At 37.2% G+C, this 17,074-nt stretch overlaps 2 pseudogenes; both read right to left on the bottom strand.

Annotated features, from left to right (window-relative positions):
• Positions 1-5,663: 5,663 nt before the first annotated feature.
• LOC103097623 (elongation factor 1-alpha 1-like) lies at positions 5,664-8,019 on the bottom strand (annotated as a pseudogene).
• A 12-nt stretch (positions 8,020-8,031) lies between these two features.
• Positions 8,032-9,085, bottom strand: LOC100030848 (elongation factor 1-alpha 1-like; annotated as a pseudogene).
• Between the last annotated feature and the right edge of the window lie 7,989 nt (positions 9,086-17,074).

Raw genomic sequence — 17,074 nt, 5'->3', positions numbered from 1 at the left:
TATCTGAAAATTGCCTATTCATGTCCCTTGCCCATTTATCAATCAATTGATTTTTTTGTACAATTGACTTAATTCCTTATAAATTTGAGAAATTAGAACTTTTCAGCGGTTTTTGTTACAAAATTTACCACCCAATTTCTTTCTTCCTTTCTAATTTTGGGTGCATTGGTTTTGTTTGTACTTTTAAAATTTAATATAATCAAAATTATTCATTTTATATTTTGCAGTGTTCTCTATCTCCTGCTTGATCTTAAATTCCTTCCTTTCCATAGACCTGACAGGTATGTTTATTTAATTTGTTTATTATTTCCCTCTTTATATTTAAGTTATTTACCCATTCTGAATTAAGCTTGGTACAGGGTGTGAGATGTTGATCTAAATCTAATTTCTCCCATACTGTTTTCCAATTCTCCATACAGTTTTTGTCAAATAGTGAGTTCTCCTCCCTATACATTTATCCTAATATGTTTAGTCTATTGTTCTATATATTAAGATCTTTTCTAATCCTTTTGAATGTTTAGTAAGTTCTGTCATTGAGTGCTGTCAACTCCTAAATTATTCTTTCATCCAATTCATTAAAAAGAAACACAATTTAGCAGAGCCTTATAGCTCTCCATTAAAGCCCTCCCTCTAGGACATCAGTCCATTAATCATTGCCTTTGGATCTGAAGATTCAACTAGTAATTCTAAAGCATTTTAAGTTCCACAAGAATATTGTGAAAAATGATTAGAAATATCTTCCTGAAAACTGGAACTGCTATATCTACAGCATTCTCTTGATCTAATAATCCTACCAAAAAAAAAAAAAGGGAAATCAGGTTAGACTGGTTTAACTTGCTTTTAATATGCAATGAAACCAAATTCTATGCCAAAATAATGTGGATGCTAATAATTTCACAACCTTACTCATTTTCAAGGCATGTTATAAATGACACAAGGGCTAGGAATAATTTTATCTGCCTTGGAATCAAAACAGGTAAAAAAAATAAAAGAGTAAGAAATAAATTTAAAATCACAACATATTTTTAAAGTATGATAATTTGTAGCTCTTAGAATTTATCTCTTTAATTTAAATAACAAATATTAACAATATATAAACTACTGAAATGTTTGCTTATATTAAAAAGAAAACAAGCTACGGGAGTCCTAAATGTCTATTATCTTAAGATTTTTTTTTAATTTAGGTTTATTTTATTCTGCTATAAATCTGAAATGTCTCTTTTATAATCTCCACATCCTTTCATTTTATATGTTTCACTTCATAATTTCTTCCTACCCAGTTTTTTCTTATTATTACAAACAAGTATTTTGATATCCCTGATTGATTAGAGATTGCTGTCTCTAATAATATCAACTTTATCACAGATTTAGAGTCAGAAGGGACCTCAAAGGTTATCTAGTCCAAACCTATAATTTTATAGATGAGGAAAAGCAGGACTAAATGACTTGCTCAGAATCTAGGCACCACATAGACAAAATGGGATTTGAACCAATGACCTCTGACTCCAGATCTAGTGTTTTTTCCCATTTCATAGCACTGTCTCTTTGGCATTAATCCTAGTCTTTCAAAGTTTCCTCTTAGTATTTGTAACTCAAAACTTTAAAAAAGAAAGAATGTTAAAAATGGGTTTTACACGTAACTGGGGAAAAATAAAATATTATTTAAACAAATAAGCAGTTTCCTCCTAACAAGCTGCTGAAAACTACTGGAACAAGTCACAAAACTGTTCTCACTCAGTCCCTACAAATTTATGTTATCTAACATCAAATGAGCCATAATAGTTTCAATATTTGGCTTCTTATCCTCATCTGTTCTACCAACCCTTCTCATCTCTTCACAAACCCTCATCATTGCTTTCCCCTACTTTCTCAAAACATGATCCTATTTTCTACTTCACTGAGAAGATTGAGGCTAAGCCTCATCTCCCATCTTCAGAATCTCCCTACCTTTCCTTTCCTCTTACTTCTAGTTTCAGAGTAAAAAATGACCTTACTATGTGACAAAACCAATACCTCTATGTGCTCCCTTAATCTCATCACCTATTGTCTTTCTAGAACAATTTGCCCCACTAGTAATTCATTCTCTCTTTCTGTCTTTTGGTCTTTCATCCTCAAATTTTTCCAATTTCCTTATATTTACTTATTCCTCACTGCTTCTAAATATACACATCTCCTCATCCTATAGAAAACTTTCTCTAACAATGTACTATGTCCTCAAGCTGATGTTCTATAATTTTCATTCTCTTCACTGTTAAACTAGATAGAATAGGTTTTCTTTTCAATGCCTCCATTTCTTATCTACCCATTCTTTCTTTAATTCCTGGACATTTTTCTTCTGATGTAAGGTCCTCCACAATTGCACTTTAATATATTTTCTCAATTCTTTATTTTAAAAAATATATATGAAGAAATATAACTGTCAGATTGGATTTGGATGTTTTGGGATCAATGATATAGATATGAGAACTTGGATCTCTTTCAACAAGATTGGATGATATCTTGATTGTGTAGGTAGTTTAATATTATAAAGAGGCAGAGAATGAAACAAATTAATTAAAAAAAAGATGAAGGGAAGGATTTTTTTTTCTCTCCCCTATCAAACAGGTGTTCCAGGGAGCACAGTGGAAAGACTGGGTGGAATTAGGATGAAACTTTGGGTTGGGAGGGTTGAGAAGGGATTGGAAAGAGGAATTGAGTGGTGAAAGGTGTTGAGTAGAGTTTGAATGCTGATCTATAAGGGATCAGAGCCACTGGGATGTGACAGGTATGACCAGGTATTAATATGTTCTGTAATGCAGGGATCAGGAGAAGGGATAGTGATGATAGAGAGAAAGAGGGAATGGGGTTGAGAGGGTGAAGAGATCCTTCTTCTCCCTTCCTTCTGAGGGGAGATCGCCCAAATCCTGTCTCCTTGAAAGGGGAGTATGTCCCCCCAGAGAATGTTTTCTGGGAGATAAAGGACAGGGGACCAGAGAGGGAATGCCTTAGTGAAATGACAAGATACCCCCTCAGAGGATCCTTGAGAGGCAATATGATTTTCTTATGCCTCCTCACCCCCCCAGGGAAGAAGACCACAGGGAAGAACACCAACTGTCAATCCCTTTCAGGATCTTAGGGCTACTCAGCTACCAAGGAAAGATGTTAAGTTCCTTGATTCAGGCAATCTTAAATCACTGGGATCCAGAAGTCAACCCCCTTTTGGGGAGAGGTGTGACCCTCCCCAAATTTTCAATCCCCTTAACTATACTGTTTAGAGACTGACCCAGACCTAAATCTTGAATAACAGGTGATTTATTGGGGTTCAAGCAGGGAAGGAGTATCAAGGATATCAAATAGGAAAGTGGGTAAACAGGGAAGCCCTACGGTTACTCCCTCTAGCAGATTGACCCTCCAAAGTCTAGGGGTTCAAGGCTTCTCACCCTTGATCCCTCTGTCTTGCCAACTGCCTGTTAGTCCCTACTCTTAAGCTAACTAAACTTGAATGTAAGAGTCCAGGAACAGGAGAGAGACAGAGAGAGACAGAGAGACAGAGAGACAGAGAGAGACAGAGAGAGAGACAGAGACAGAGAGAGAGAGAGAGAGAGAGACAGCGAGAGAGAGAGAGAGAGAGAGAGAGAGAGAGAGAGAGAGAGAGAGAGAGAGAGAGAGAGAGAGAGAGAGAGAGAGAGAGAAATTTGGATGACTCTCTTCAAAAAGTCCCAATCCACAGTTTCATTGAGGACTTTAGACTGCTGCCATGGAAAGTTGGATTGGAGGTATTCAGGGGTTCAGAAAGGACATTGGATCTCCAAAGAAACAGGTTTCTCCTTAGCTTCTGGGGATCTACCTCTCTCTTCTCCTTCCCCAAGCCAGAAGAGAGGTTCCAGTTGGATCTCCAAGCCTCTGTTCCTTTCTTAGAACTCTCGGTTTTTTCTTTTCCTTTCCCCTGCTCTTCTTTCAGCAGTTCTCTTCAAGAGATGACCTCTTGTCCATGTAAAATCTCTCTTCTCTTATCTTACAGTTCATCACTGAGTGGAGAGCCCTACTCCTCTATCCACAAAGGACAAGTATAGCAGGAGATGGGAGACTGAAGCTGCTCTTTTTATTCTCCAGGTGTTCTGCACATTCCACTTGGAAGATAGGGCTGACAACAGGATGTGGAAGATACCTTGTGCTAGTACAAATGGAAGTGGTTATGTTGGGGTAGATAGAAGATGCCCCACTTGACCCTTACCATCCTTTTCTTAGGGAACAATGCTGAGCCAAGCAGAAAATGGAAGGCTCAAGGTACTAGTATACTGATAATCTGAGGTTTTCCTGAGGATACTGTCTGTGAGGCAGCCTCAAGAGATGGTAGACTCCATGCACAGATGGAAGATGCTCAGCCTGGTCTCCATCAGTTTTTCAGATGACATGTGAAGTAATGCAGAACATATTCTCATATTAAGTTCTAATACTTTCTATGAGTTCTTTATAGGGTGATGACTATTTGATGAAAAGAACTTATAATAGTTAAGTTCAATTAGAGAAGAAAAGAAAATTTCTCTGGTTAAGTGACCAGATCAACAGTCAAGCACTGAGTAAAGAAGAAGTTTCATGTGAAGCAAATATTCCTAAATAGACCAATAACATTGAAGCCAAAAGTCGAGACTTGTGAGCTACCTTAATCAAACAAGTTTCCTGTCTATATTTTTCTGCTAGGTTTCTATAAGTATGTGTCAACTCTTCACTCTGGCTATTGAGTGCATTAGTGAAACAGCATGCTTTGGGTTTATATTGTGTGGTGTTGTTCTTCAGTCATTTATTCATGTTCTACTCTTCGTGACTCCATATAGGATTTTGTTCTCAAAGATACTGGAATGGTTTGCTATTTCCTTCTTCAGTGGTTAAGGTGAATTGAGGTTAAGTTACTTGCCTAGTATCACAAAGCTAGTGAATGTCTGAGGCTGGATTTCAACTCAGGTCTTCCTGACTCCAAGTCTAGGAACCTATCCACTGAATCATGTAGTTTACAATATTTATATCTTTGTCCTGGAGCATCAAGCCTACTGTGAGACCTTTTCAACCTGGAATATACTTCAATAAGGCTTGTTTCCTTCTCACATTGATAAATTACTCCTGGAGCCACCATTTTGTGGAGGGTTTCAGGCTACTCTTCATTCCCTTCCAAACTCTGTTCTTGGCTTCCAGACTTCAAAATCACACTCTGCATTAGGTACCACACCTCTTTTCAGCTCCTATTTGTGTGTCTTTCCCCAAAAGAGATTAGAAAGAAAGGGGCAGCTAAGTAGCACAGTGAATAGAGTGCCAGGCCTGGAGTCAGGAGGACCTGGGGTCAAATCTGGTCTTAGATGCTTACTAGTTGTTTGTCTTTGGGTAAATCACTTAACTGCAATTACTTAGCCCTTGCTATTCTTTTGTCTTAGAATTGAAACAAACAAAAAAAAAGTCAAGGTTTAAAAAAAGAAATAAGAAGGAAGTAGAAAATTGGGGTGGGGATTTTATCAACAATTTCTCAGATAGAGGTCTCATATTTAAAATGTGCAGACAACTTTGTCACATTTATAAGAATATTAGCTATTCCCCAATTAATAAATGGTGAAAAGATATGAATAAACCATTTTTGGATGTAGAAATCTAAGATATACAACTATACGAAAAATATTCTAGATTATTATTTTTTCTGCATTAAACTATTTTAATGGTATCAAAATTCTGTGACAGATTTTTGGTCAAGTTGTTTCCATTTAAAAATTACTGATTTTATAAACTAATAACTTAAAACTGCCATGAAACAAATGGTCCACAAAAATATTACTTTCCTCCTGAAGCTTTTACAACGCATTGTAATCACTAACCAGTCTTTTACTATTAATCTTAAATGTCCAATTGAGACAAACAGTTGTGAGACTGTTCTTCCACCACAGATTAAGACTGGGGTGGCAGGTGTTGTACAGAATATTCATTTAGCCTTCTGGGCCTTCTAGGCAGATTTTGTGACCTTGCCAGCTCCAGCAGTCTTCTTGTCAACTGCCTTGATGGCACGAGTTGCAATGATCTGCTTCATATCAAGAACAGTAAAACACCCTAGAGGAGGATAATCAGAGAAGCTCTCTACATGCATAGGCTCGCTTGGAACCAGGTAAATGATGGCAGCATCACCAGATTTCAGGAATTTAGGCCAGCTTCCAGCTTCTTACCAGAACGACGATCAATCTCCTTCAGTTTAGCAAACTACAGGCAATGTGAGCAGTGTGACAATCCTGAATAGGTGCATAGCCAGCATTGATTTGGCCTGCATGGTTCAGGATAATGACCTGTGCAGTGAAGCCAGCTGCTTCCATAAGTGGGTCATTCTTGCTATCACCAGCCACATTACCATGGCGGACATCTTTGACAGACATGTTCTTGACATTGAAATCAACATGATCTCCAGGCAGAGCCTCGCTCAAAGCTTCATGATACATTTCAACAGATTTTGCTTCAGTTGTAACATTGACTGGGGCAAAGGTGACCACTATTTCTAGTTTTAGGACACCAATTTCCACATGACCAAAAGGTACTGTACCAATACACCAATCTTGTAGACATCTTGGAGGGGGTAAATGAAGGAACTTGTTAGTTGGATAAGTTGGTGGCAAGATGCAATACAAAGCTTCAAGCAGTGTGGTTCCATTAGCATTGCCATCCTTATGGGTAACTTTCCATCCCTTGAATCAAGGGCTTGGCTTCAGCATGTTGTCACCATTCCAACCTGAAATTGTCACAAAAGCCACTGTGTCAGGGTTGTAGCCAATTTTCTTAATATAGGTACTGACTTCCTTAACAATTCCTCATAAGGCTTATGGAATCCATTTTGCTGACAACAAATAGTTGTTTAATAACTAGTGTGCTCATGGGTCTGCCCATTTTTTAAGACACCAGCTTCAAATTCACCAATCCCAGCAACAACAGTTAGGACAGCACAACCAGCCTGAAATATGTCTATAATCATGTTCTTGATAAAGTATCTGTATCCCGGAGCATCAATAATGATCTCACAATACTTGCTGGCCCCAAATTTCCACAGGGAGTTATCAGTAATGATACCATGCTCACTTTCAGTCTTCAGATTATCCAAGACCCGGTCGTATTTGAAGGAGCTCTTTCCCATCTCAGTAGCCTCCTTCTGTGGAAAGGAAACTAGAAATAAGTTCTGAACTTTTTGCCACTGTGTTGGAACAAGCAACAGTGGGAATATCAAGAGAGAAGAAATTGTCAACACTGACAGTTGATGGGGGAAGGGGCAACTGGAAGTGACAGTTGTGTCTTATGACTAGCACTTCCTTCCTGCCAGGCTTTACTTCCTTCCTGGTGTTGGAGGTGGGAGGAGTGTTGGCTTCCCAGTCTGGATTTGGAGTGCCTTTTCTCGGTTCAGCCCGAAGACACAGGCCCAATCAGCTCTGAATGTTAGAACTGTTCTTGTTGCTTTCTGTCTACTACTAAGATTATGAAATTGACAAAACTAAGAAGAGGACAGGCGTGGGAGAAACCCTCCACCAGCCTGTGAGGACAGGTCTCAGCTCCAAGCTGAGGAAGGCTCCAACCTTATTTAGGGACATCCCTCATCCCTCTTTCCTGATACCTCTCCAATCCAAACTGGTTATTAAATTTTATCTTATTTGAATTTACAATCACATAAGTGGACTATCTTTTCTGGAGCATAGAGGGAGTTGAACATCAGTTCAGTCATCAACAACAAACAGTCCTTATCAGACCCCTGCTGCTTCCTCTTGGCAGTGGGCATCTCTCTCCTTTGCATCACCAAGCAATATTCCCTCTCTCCCCTCAACTCCTCCATACCCTGCTATAAACCTTCCTTATCCCCTGTTTTTCCAATCCCCCCATATTTTCCCAATAAATATTACACTTCTCAAACTTCTGAAAGGTTCTCTTATCATTTCTACCATATTTGTAAATGAGATGACCTGAAGTGGAGTACTTGCCAGAGTTTATGTGTCCAATGATGGCAATGTTAATATTAGTCTTTTCCTTGTCCATTTTTGTGTGGGTTTAACAATGGTTTTTCACAAGACCTGTGTTCTGACAGCAAACCCATTTCGAAAAAGCTCTAAAGACTAGAGAAAGAAAAACAACCTTGAGATATAATCTCATACCTATCAGATTGGCCAAAATGGTAAAAGATCAAAATGACAAATGTTAGAGGGAAATGAGAAATTGGGAAAATGAGGCAATACTATTGTTCATTTCAACAGATTTTACATCAATTGCAATGAACATTCACTAGGGCAAATGTGAACTCCATTCCTGGTTTTAGAACATCAATTTCCACATAGCCAACAGGTACTATACCAATACCATCAATCTTGTAGATATCTTGGAGGGGTAAAAAAGGGACTTGTCAGTTGGATGAGTTAGTGGCAGGATGCAATCCAAAGCTTCAAGCAATGTAGTTCCATTAGCATTGCCATCCTTATGGGTGACTTTTCATCCCTTGAATCAAGACATATTAGAACTTTGCTCTAGAATTCTGTCACCATTCCAACCTGAAATTGTCACAAAAGCTACTATGTCAGGGTTGTAGCCAATTTTCTTAATATAGGTACTGACTTCCTTAACAGTTTCCTCCTATCTCTTCTAGCTATAGTGGAGCTTGGTGGAATTCATTTTGTTGATGCCAACAAATAGTTGTTTAATAACTAGTGTGCTCATGGGTCTGACCATTTTTTAAGATACCAGCTTCAAATTCACCAACCCCAGCAGCAACAGTCAGGACAGCACGACCAGCCTGAGATATGTTTATAATCATGTTCTTGATAAAGTCTCTGTATCCAGGAGCATCAATAATGATCACATAATACTTACTGGTCTCAAATTTCCACAGGGAGTTAATAGTAATGGTACCATGCTTGCATTCAGCTTTCAGATTATCCAAACCCAGGCATATTTGAAGGAGCCCTCTCCCATCTCAGCAGCCTCCTTCTCAAACTTCTCAATGGTTCTATCAATTCCGCCATATTTGTAGATGAGATTGCCTTTAGTGGAGGACTTGCCAGAGTCTGTGTCCAATGATGACAATGTTAATGTGAGTCTTTTCATTGCCCATTTTTGTACAGGTTTAGTTATGGTTTTCACAAGACCTGTGTTCTGGCAGCAAACCTATTGCAAATAAAAAAGCAAAACTATATACCTTTTGACCCCAAAATGCCATTATTAGTTTTATTTTCTAAGGTGATCAGGGGAAAAGGAAAAGAACTTATATATTCTAAAATATTGATAGCAGCTCTTTTTTGTGGTGGTAAAGAACTGGAAATTGAGGGGATATCCAACAATTGGGAAATAGCTAAAAGAGTTAGAGCATGTAATTGTGATGGACTACTACTGCACCATGAGAAATGATAAGCAGGTTAATTAAAAACAAACATGTAAAGACCTATGTGAAATTATAAAAAGTAAATGCTCAGAACCAAGAGAACCTTATATATAGCAACAAAAATATTAATTGAAGAAAAACTTGTGTATATCCACCTCTAGAGAACTGACAAATAGAAACAAGCAAGACAATCGTATACAGACATGTCTTTTTTGTCAAATGATGCCTTCTTTAATAGAGGGAGATATCAGAATTTTAGTGTAACAAACAAACAAATAAATTCATTAATTAAAAAATGCAAATTCCTTGAGGGAGGACTGTTTTTTGTGTGGGTTTTTTTTTTTTGCTTGTATTTGTATCTCTAGAATTCAGCACAGTGTCTGGTACACAATAAGAATTTTTAAAAATGCTTGTTTCCTTTGACTTTAATTTAGTATTATCCACAATATTATAATTTTATCTGGATTATTAATGAGAAAATGGTTACTTTTTTGTCAGTGGTTGATGCTGCAGAAAGAAAACACATTGGATATTTCCCATCTAATGACTCCCCAAGAGCTATATTTTCTTTTAGCAGAGTCACCCCTAGCACTCCAAGAAAATGTGAATATAACTATGTGGTGGTGGTGTAACTCTAGGAATTTAGATCTGACAGTATAAAAGTAGGTTGGAGTGATTAGCCAAATCCAAGAAATAGTGGAGCGTTTGTAATTTGTCTGTAGGTCTTACTATAATACTCCTGTTAAATTTGGGGGACATGGGAAAAGACTATCCTATTCATAGTGTTATATGGGCATTCATAAAAGCTGTCTTCCATAATTGTAATGTTCTCCCTTCTCATCTCTACCTTTGATATTTGCCATTTCCTTATAGCTTAACCAAAGTTCTTGTCTCCTTCATGAAGCACTTCTGTTTTCTCCCCTTAAATTTTCCTGGAGCACTTAATTTGGGTCTCTACAAAGCTCCCATCATACTTTATTTTGCATTATAATTTTTTGGTATTTTTAGTGAATGTTTGCTAAATTTAATTGACCTAGATGGAATGATCCAGGATCAGGATTTTCACTCTATGTATGAAAACATTCCACTATAGCATCCCACTTTTCCTATTACTTAACTTTCTCTTTCTGTATTCCTTCCTATTGTTCCTGACTCCTTAAGATCAACTCATGCCCCTTGGGTAAGCCTAGAATTTATCCATTCTTCCATCAATTTTCTGAATCTAGAATCAGCCAAGTCTCAAGAAAGACACCCTTGTGGCAATTGTAGACTTTTGGAATCTTTAATTCCTGATATGACTTCTCCATGATGTCTTTGGAGTATGAATATGGAACTGTTAAAATTTGAAGAGTAGACTAAAAGAGGCATTGCTGTTCAGTACGTTGAGGCTTCCTATTGCAAAGTGTAAAAATGAGAGTGCACAAAGCAAAGAAATCAAATTATGTACATCCATATGTATATCATTTGTGGTTCATTAAACAAAACCCCCAAACCTTTACCTTTCTAATTATCAATACTAAATATTGGTTCCAAGGCAGAAGAGTGGTAAGGTTTAGACAGTTAGGGTTAAGCAACTTGCCCAGAGTCTCACAGTTAGAAAGTATCTGAGGTCAGATTTGAACCCAGAACTTCAATCTCTAGTCTTGACTCACTAAATACTTAGCTGCCCATATGGTTCATTTTTAGAAAAGTCTTTTTAAAATTTAGATATAAGGATACAGCAAGATTTTAAGTGATAAGAAAGGGAATACATTAGGTAAAAAGGTTCTTGCTTGCTGTTGAAGTCCTTCAATTTCTTTTCAGAATTCCCACCAATATACATATTCTGAGTGTAGTGTAGCCAATGGACATGTTGCTCCCTTGCTCAGCTGGGATAGTTGCTTGCCAGGCTTCTGGGCTGCTTTACTCACCCAGTTGCTGCTACTGCTACTGGCTCCAGTTGTCAGCAAGATCTCTTTGGATGGAGGCTTTGGCAGATTTTTTGGTCTTGTGGGGAACCTGGGTGCTCCCATCTCAAGATATTGTCTTCTCCTACCACAGGATATTCATTTACCTAAGATAAGTAATGAAGAAACACAACTGAGCATAGCAGAAGCATCACAGGCATAGAGGCATATGGAGGCCACCTAGGGGAGTGGTGCCCTCAATGAGAGGCTCACAGCACTTCTTTACTCAAAAGTGGTCATGGAAGAGAGTGAGAGATTGTCCTTTCAAGTATTTTTAATGTATACTAAATTTAGCCCAGGCTCTATGGAATTATCAATTCTTCTAGTGTCTCAGATAACTAGAAGAAATTTCATAATCATAATCATTCATGGCTTTAGTCATTCTTGGCTAGATATTGGCTCAAAGTTCCACATGTCAGATAGGCAACAGATAGCATGGGGGCACATGGGTAGCTCAGTAGATTGAGAGCCAGATCCAGAGATAGGAGGTCCTGGGTTCAAATCTGTCCTCAGACACTTCCTAGCTGTGTGACCCTGGGCAAGTCACTTGACCCCCATTGCCTAGCCCTTACCACTCTTCTGCCTTGGAACCACTACACAGTATTGATTCTAAGACTGAGGGTAAGAGTTTTTTAAAAATACAAAACAAAACAAAAACAGTAGGTTATATAAGCAAATTTTCTGTGTAGCCCACCAGGATCAGCAAGTCAGAGTCACTTCTTAGATCTGGTCTCATCTGTTACATATGTATAGCACTTTGAAAACTTCAAAATATTATATAAATATTAATTATTATTATCATCAGTGTATGTCTTTCCCATGTTTATACTATAAGGAGCTGCTCTTAGTATCTATTGAGTAATATATAGTGGCTTGATCTAATGCTAAATGGCACTAGATTGCTAAAATTTTATACTCTACCTCATTTTATAATGTAATCTTTCTCTGTTTTTGCAGCTCTCATTTCATATTGTTGTCAGTATGTCTGCTCCAAAGATAGGCATTCTTAATCATTTTGTGTGTGTGTATGTGTGCCAGGGATCCCTTATAGACCAATTGAAACTTATCAGAATAATGTTTTTAAATGCATAAAAAAAAACACAGGAAACTAGTTATACTAAAATACAGTTCTCAAAAAAATTAGAAAAATAAGTTCATGGTCCATGAATTAAGGATCACTAGCTGAGTACTTCTCTTGTTATCTTGAAACTACTGTTTCCTAACTCTAGAAATAATAGAAAATTTCTAGATGGAATCAGACAGTCGACCAATAATTGTATTTAATGCACATTTCTAATCAATTTCTAGTTAAAGGCTTGAGGAGAACTCTATATCTTCTCTGTTGGAATTAGATGTCTGTAATAATTAATTTCTTTTGCTTCCCAGAGGGCATTTTTTGCTTACTTACAGGTTTTTAGATGTATTCTAGGTAACTAGAGCTGCTTAAAATCTGACTACCAGAGAAGTGGACATCACCATATACACATATAAATGTGTACACATACAAATATACATGCATGCACTTACAAACATGTGTGTATATATATACGTACATATATAACCAGGTTTCAAACATAGAGTATTTGCATAAGAACAGAGTTAAACATAATGACATATCAGTATGTCTGTCTCCCTTTTTATGCACATAGATATTCATAAATATATGTAAATACACATAAGTGTGTATACACCTCTCTCTATATATTTTAAAATATATTTAAATATTATTATATTTATTAAATAATATTTTTTAAAAATCCAATAGTTAAAACTGGACTTTGATTTGTCATTTTCCTTTTTTTTAAAGTAATGCATTTATAGTTGCAGAACGTTACTTTTTATTGTTAAATAGTGCTGTGCCATGTTGAAAGAGTACATTTTGATTAATAAGATACCTTTACAAAAGTCTATGTCAAAAGTTTTCTGTTAAGTGCTTCCCAATGTTGTCTCTGGTTCAGTCTTAAGCCCCCAATTACTTGTGGAATACCTAAAGATAGTGTAGCTAAGAACAACATCAAAATCCTGCCTGGAAAATATGCTTTTACTCTTAAAAGTAAGTTTTTACATCACCTTACCTCTGGTACTTCATAGTACATAACCAACTCCACCAGTAGTTATCTTTTCACCATATCTTTATAGAGAAAAATTTCATACACTCAATTCACATTTCCAATAAAGTTTTATTTACTTTTTACATACATATGAAAGTAATAGTCAGAGTTTGTAGCAGGAGGAACAAGTCAAAATCACTAGATCAGAGAAACATTCTTCAAACCATAGCTGTATTTCAAGAAAAACACTCCAAAGGTACTAATGAAAGCAGAATATCATGGCTGCGCAAATACATATACAGATGAAACCAATGAAGGGCACATCCAGCCAAGAGAGGAAAACAAAGACATTTCACAAAAGCAGCTTGAAGAAAACACTGTATCTTTTTCATGAGGAAGATCGTCTACATCAGCTAAAACTTACATTGTACTGTAGCTATTTAGAATTTAGACTAAAAGAAATGAAAAAATGTTTCCACTTATAAAATTTTCAGAATCTTGTGCATTCATAAAAAATGTGATTTAAGGGTTTTGGTTTTTAGATTTTAAAAATCCCCAATAAGAAAAGAATTAAAGGTAGGGAATATAGCAAACAACTCACTATTATTACTGGGAATAATTTTACTATAAGATTAATTAACCAAGTATTTATTAAGCACCTACCATATACCAATCCCTCGCTACGCACTGGAGATATAAGTACAAAAAATTAAAAAGTCCCTACTTGGTAGACATTGAAGATGCCAAGGTCTTCCACTGCCTCCCAGTCCACCACCCATCATCCTGACTTTCGTCCTGCCATTAGACTTTGATGACTGAAAGACTGAGTGTGACTGATGTCTTTGTGAAATTCTGTTTCACTTAAATCTAATTCATTCTTGGGTTAAGACAGCACCCATGACTTAATTGACCATTTTTGAAAATGAAGGATGAACAACAACACGATCTTAGGTCTGTTTCACTTTTGCAAAAGGTAAGAGTAGGATCAGCATCCTAGTTAGAGAAATAGAGAGGCAGGGTCTGGGACCATTGGAAGCTAGATAGTCTTTCCTACATTTAGAAGTATCTGGCTAAAATATATCTACCATCCCTTAAAAATGTCTAGTCTAATGGTGTTTGGGTGTGTTTAAAAGGAAAATTACTTCTCTGATCTCCCTTAAAGAGAAGGATACCTCTTCACTCTTCATAGAATAATAATTATGCTAAATATAATTAAAAACAGATATTTCAATAGTAAATCCATTTAACTAAGCAAAACAGCAAACCAGAATGAGAGATTATAATATGCCAAAGTCAACCAGTTCTTCAGAAGGGAAGAAAATAAGAGTTTAGCTCAAACCAAGATGAAGGAATGCTCTTAGCTAGGGGAGATCCCTTCTCAGTAGTTCATAGAATTTCAAGACTTAAAGTTAAGGAACATGATGGGGCTGATTCCCATATACATACATGGCTCCAAATATTCTACACAACATTCAGAGTCTCTCACAATCATCTTCCTGAAACTCCTCTTTCCATATGTCTCCAAAGTTCCTCTCCCAAGATTTTGCCATTACCCACCTTTCATTAATATTTAATTTCACTCTGTTTGCTAGCTGCTTCCCTAAATGCCTATAAATGGGCCTTTGTATAACAAAAAATCTTCACTTATTTAGTTATCTCCACTTGTATGCATTTTATATCTCTGCTCTTTTTTGTGACTAAACTCCTTTAGAAAGCCTATCTACAATTGATTTTGCAGCTTCTCTTCTCTCCTCTTCTTAACCCTCTGAAATCTGGCTTCTGACTTCAGCATTCAATTGAAACTGCTCTCTTCAAAGTTACTAATGATTTCAAATTGCCAAATCTAATGGTTTTTTTCTAAGTCCTCACCCTTCTTGACCTCTACCCTTACCCTTCCAAGTTTTCATGAAATTGTTCTCTGCTAGCTCATCTCCTACCTTCCTGAATGTTCTTTTCCAGATTCTTTATAGGATTTCTCTCCAGACTGTAATAGTTAAAATTGGTGAGGGATAAACTGTAAGAATTAAAAAAAGAGTTGAAGGCTATAAACTGTAGTGAGTTAAAATAGTGGAAGACTTAAATTGTAGTAGATAAAAGAGTGGGTGAGTAAATGTGACCACAGAAAATATATTTCACTACAGTGTCTTGTTTCAAATAAATATATAAGGTGGTCACTAGGGAAATATTCCCAATTATTCAAATATACCCAAGTCAGCTGGGTTTTATAGAGATTTTAATTAATTAATACAAATGAGGAATTAAAGAGAGAAAGAGAGAAAAAGAGGGAATAATGAGAAAGGGGTAAGCCGGCCCTGACCAGTTCTGGCCAACCCAGGCCTAACCCCTAAGAGAAAAGTTGAGTCAGTCCTTAATCACTCACCACGAGACCTGTCCAAGCAAGGATTCTAGTGACACCAGGCCAGCTCCATCTCAGCTGACTTCACCAGCTCAATCCTCCATCTGAAATGTCCAGAGAGACCCTTCAAGGCAGCCTTTCCCAACTGACTCTTTTTTTTTAGAGAGAGCTTTTTGTCTCCTTTTAAAGGGCATTTTCTCCTTTGTCACCCTAAATTCTTACATCTACCAATCACAGTAGACGTTTTTCAAAGGACAGACCATTCTTAGTTCACAGCTAAGAAGGTGTGAACTTTTGAGTAATTCACACCAGGAAAGCTCTGAGTAAGTTTCTTAGCTCTTTGTTCCTTGTAAATTCACAAGTTGCTTGACCTTTATAGGTACTTAGCACCCCTTTGTATTAGTTCTAAAAATAGGCATGGCTTAAGAACTTTTTTGTCTTACTATAAGTATGGGTTTAAGTACTTTTCATTTTTCAGCAAAGAGTTTACAACTTTATCTTCCCCTAGAGCATGCTTAAGTATGGTGAAGTAGAGTTCTCACATTCCTGATCAAGTACCTTCACTGCCCAAATGGAGAATGATCTTAACCCAGCCTTATGAAGTAGGGTCTGGGAAATTTTTAAGGTTCACAAGACCATACCCATTAACTGACAATATTCCTCAAAGCTCTGTCCTGGTTACTCTTTTCTTTTCCTTCTATACTTTCTCCCTTGGTGATTTTATCATCTCCCATGGATTCAATGATCATTCTCAGATTTCTTTTTCCAGCCAAAACCTCTCTTTTGACCTCCAATCTCATATCACTAACTGTTTATTGGACATCTAAAGCTAAATGTCCAATATGTTTTTCAAACTTGACATGTTCAAAACAGAACTCATATCATTTCCCCCCAAATTCTTCCTTTTCTAAATTCCCTGTTTTTGTTGAGAGTTCCACCAATCTTTTGGTCACTTAAGCTTGCAAACAGTGTCATCCTTGATTCCTCACTGATACCTTATCATCAGTGATAGTGAACCTATGGAATGGGTGCCAATGATGGCATGCAGAGTCCTTTCTGGGGGCATATGGCTGTGCCTCCCGGCACCTCACCAGAGTTCATTACTAGAAAGGTAAAGGGACTTGGGCAGAACTGCTCCTCAACCCTTTGCCACTGTTCCTGATGACATTTTTTTCACCTGAGAACATTTTTTTACATCACCTGTCCCTCTGCCTAGCAACCCAATGGGAGTGCACAGAGGGTAAGGTGGGAGGCTCACAGGTGGCAGAGCTGGAGAGGAGTGGAGTGCTCTGGCCACTCCTCTCCCCCTCTCTACACTTGCTGAGGACATTCCTTACTTTGCCCACCCCTCTGTCCAGCAACACAATTA

Source organism: Monodelphis domestica, chromosome 3, assembly GCF_027887165.1.
Source record: "Monodelphis domestica isolate mMonDom1 chromosome 3, mMonDom1.pri, whole genome shotgun sequence".
Lineage (NCBI taxonomy): Eukaryota > Metazoa > Chordata > Mammalia > Didelphimorphia > Didelphidae > Monodelphis > Monodelphis domestica.
Note: the sequence above shows the minus strand (reverse complement) of the source record. Positions and strands in the feature narration are given on the sequence as shown.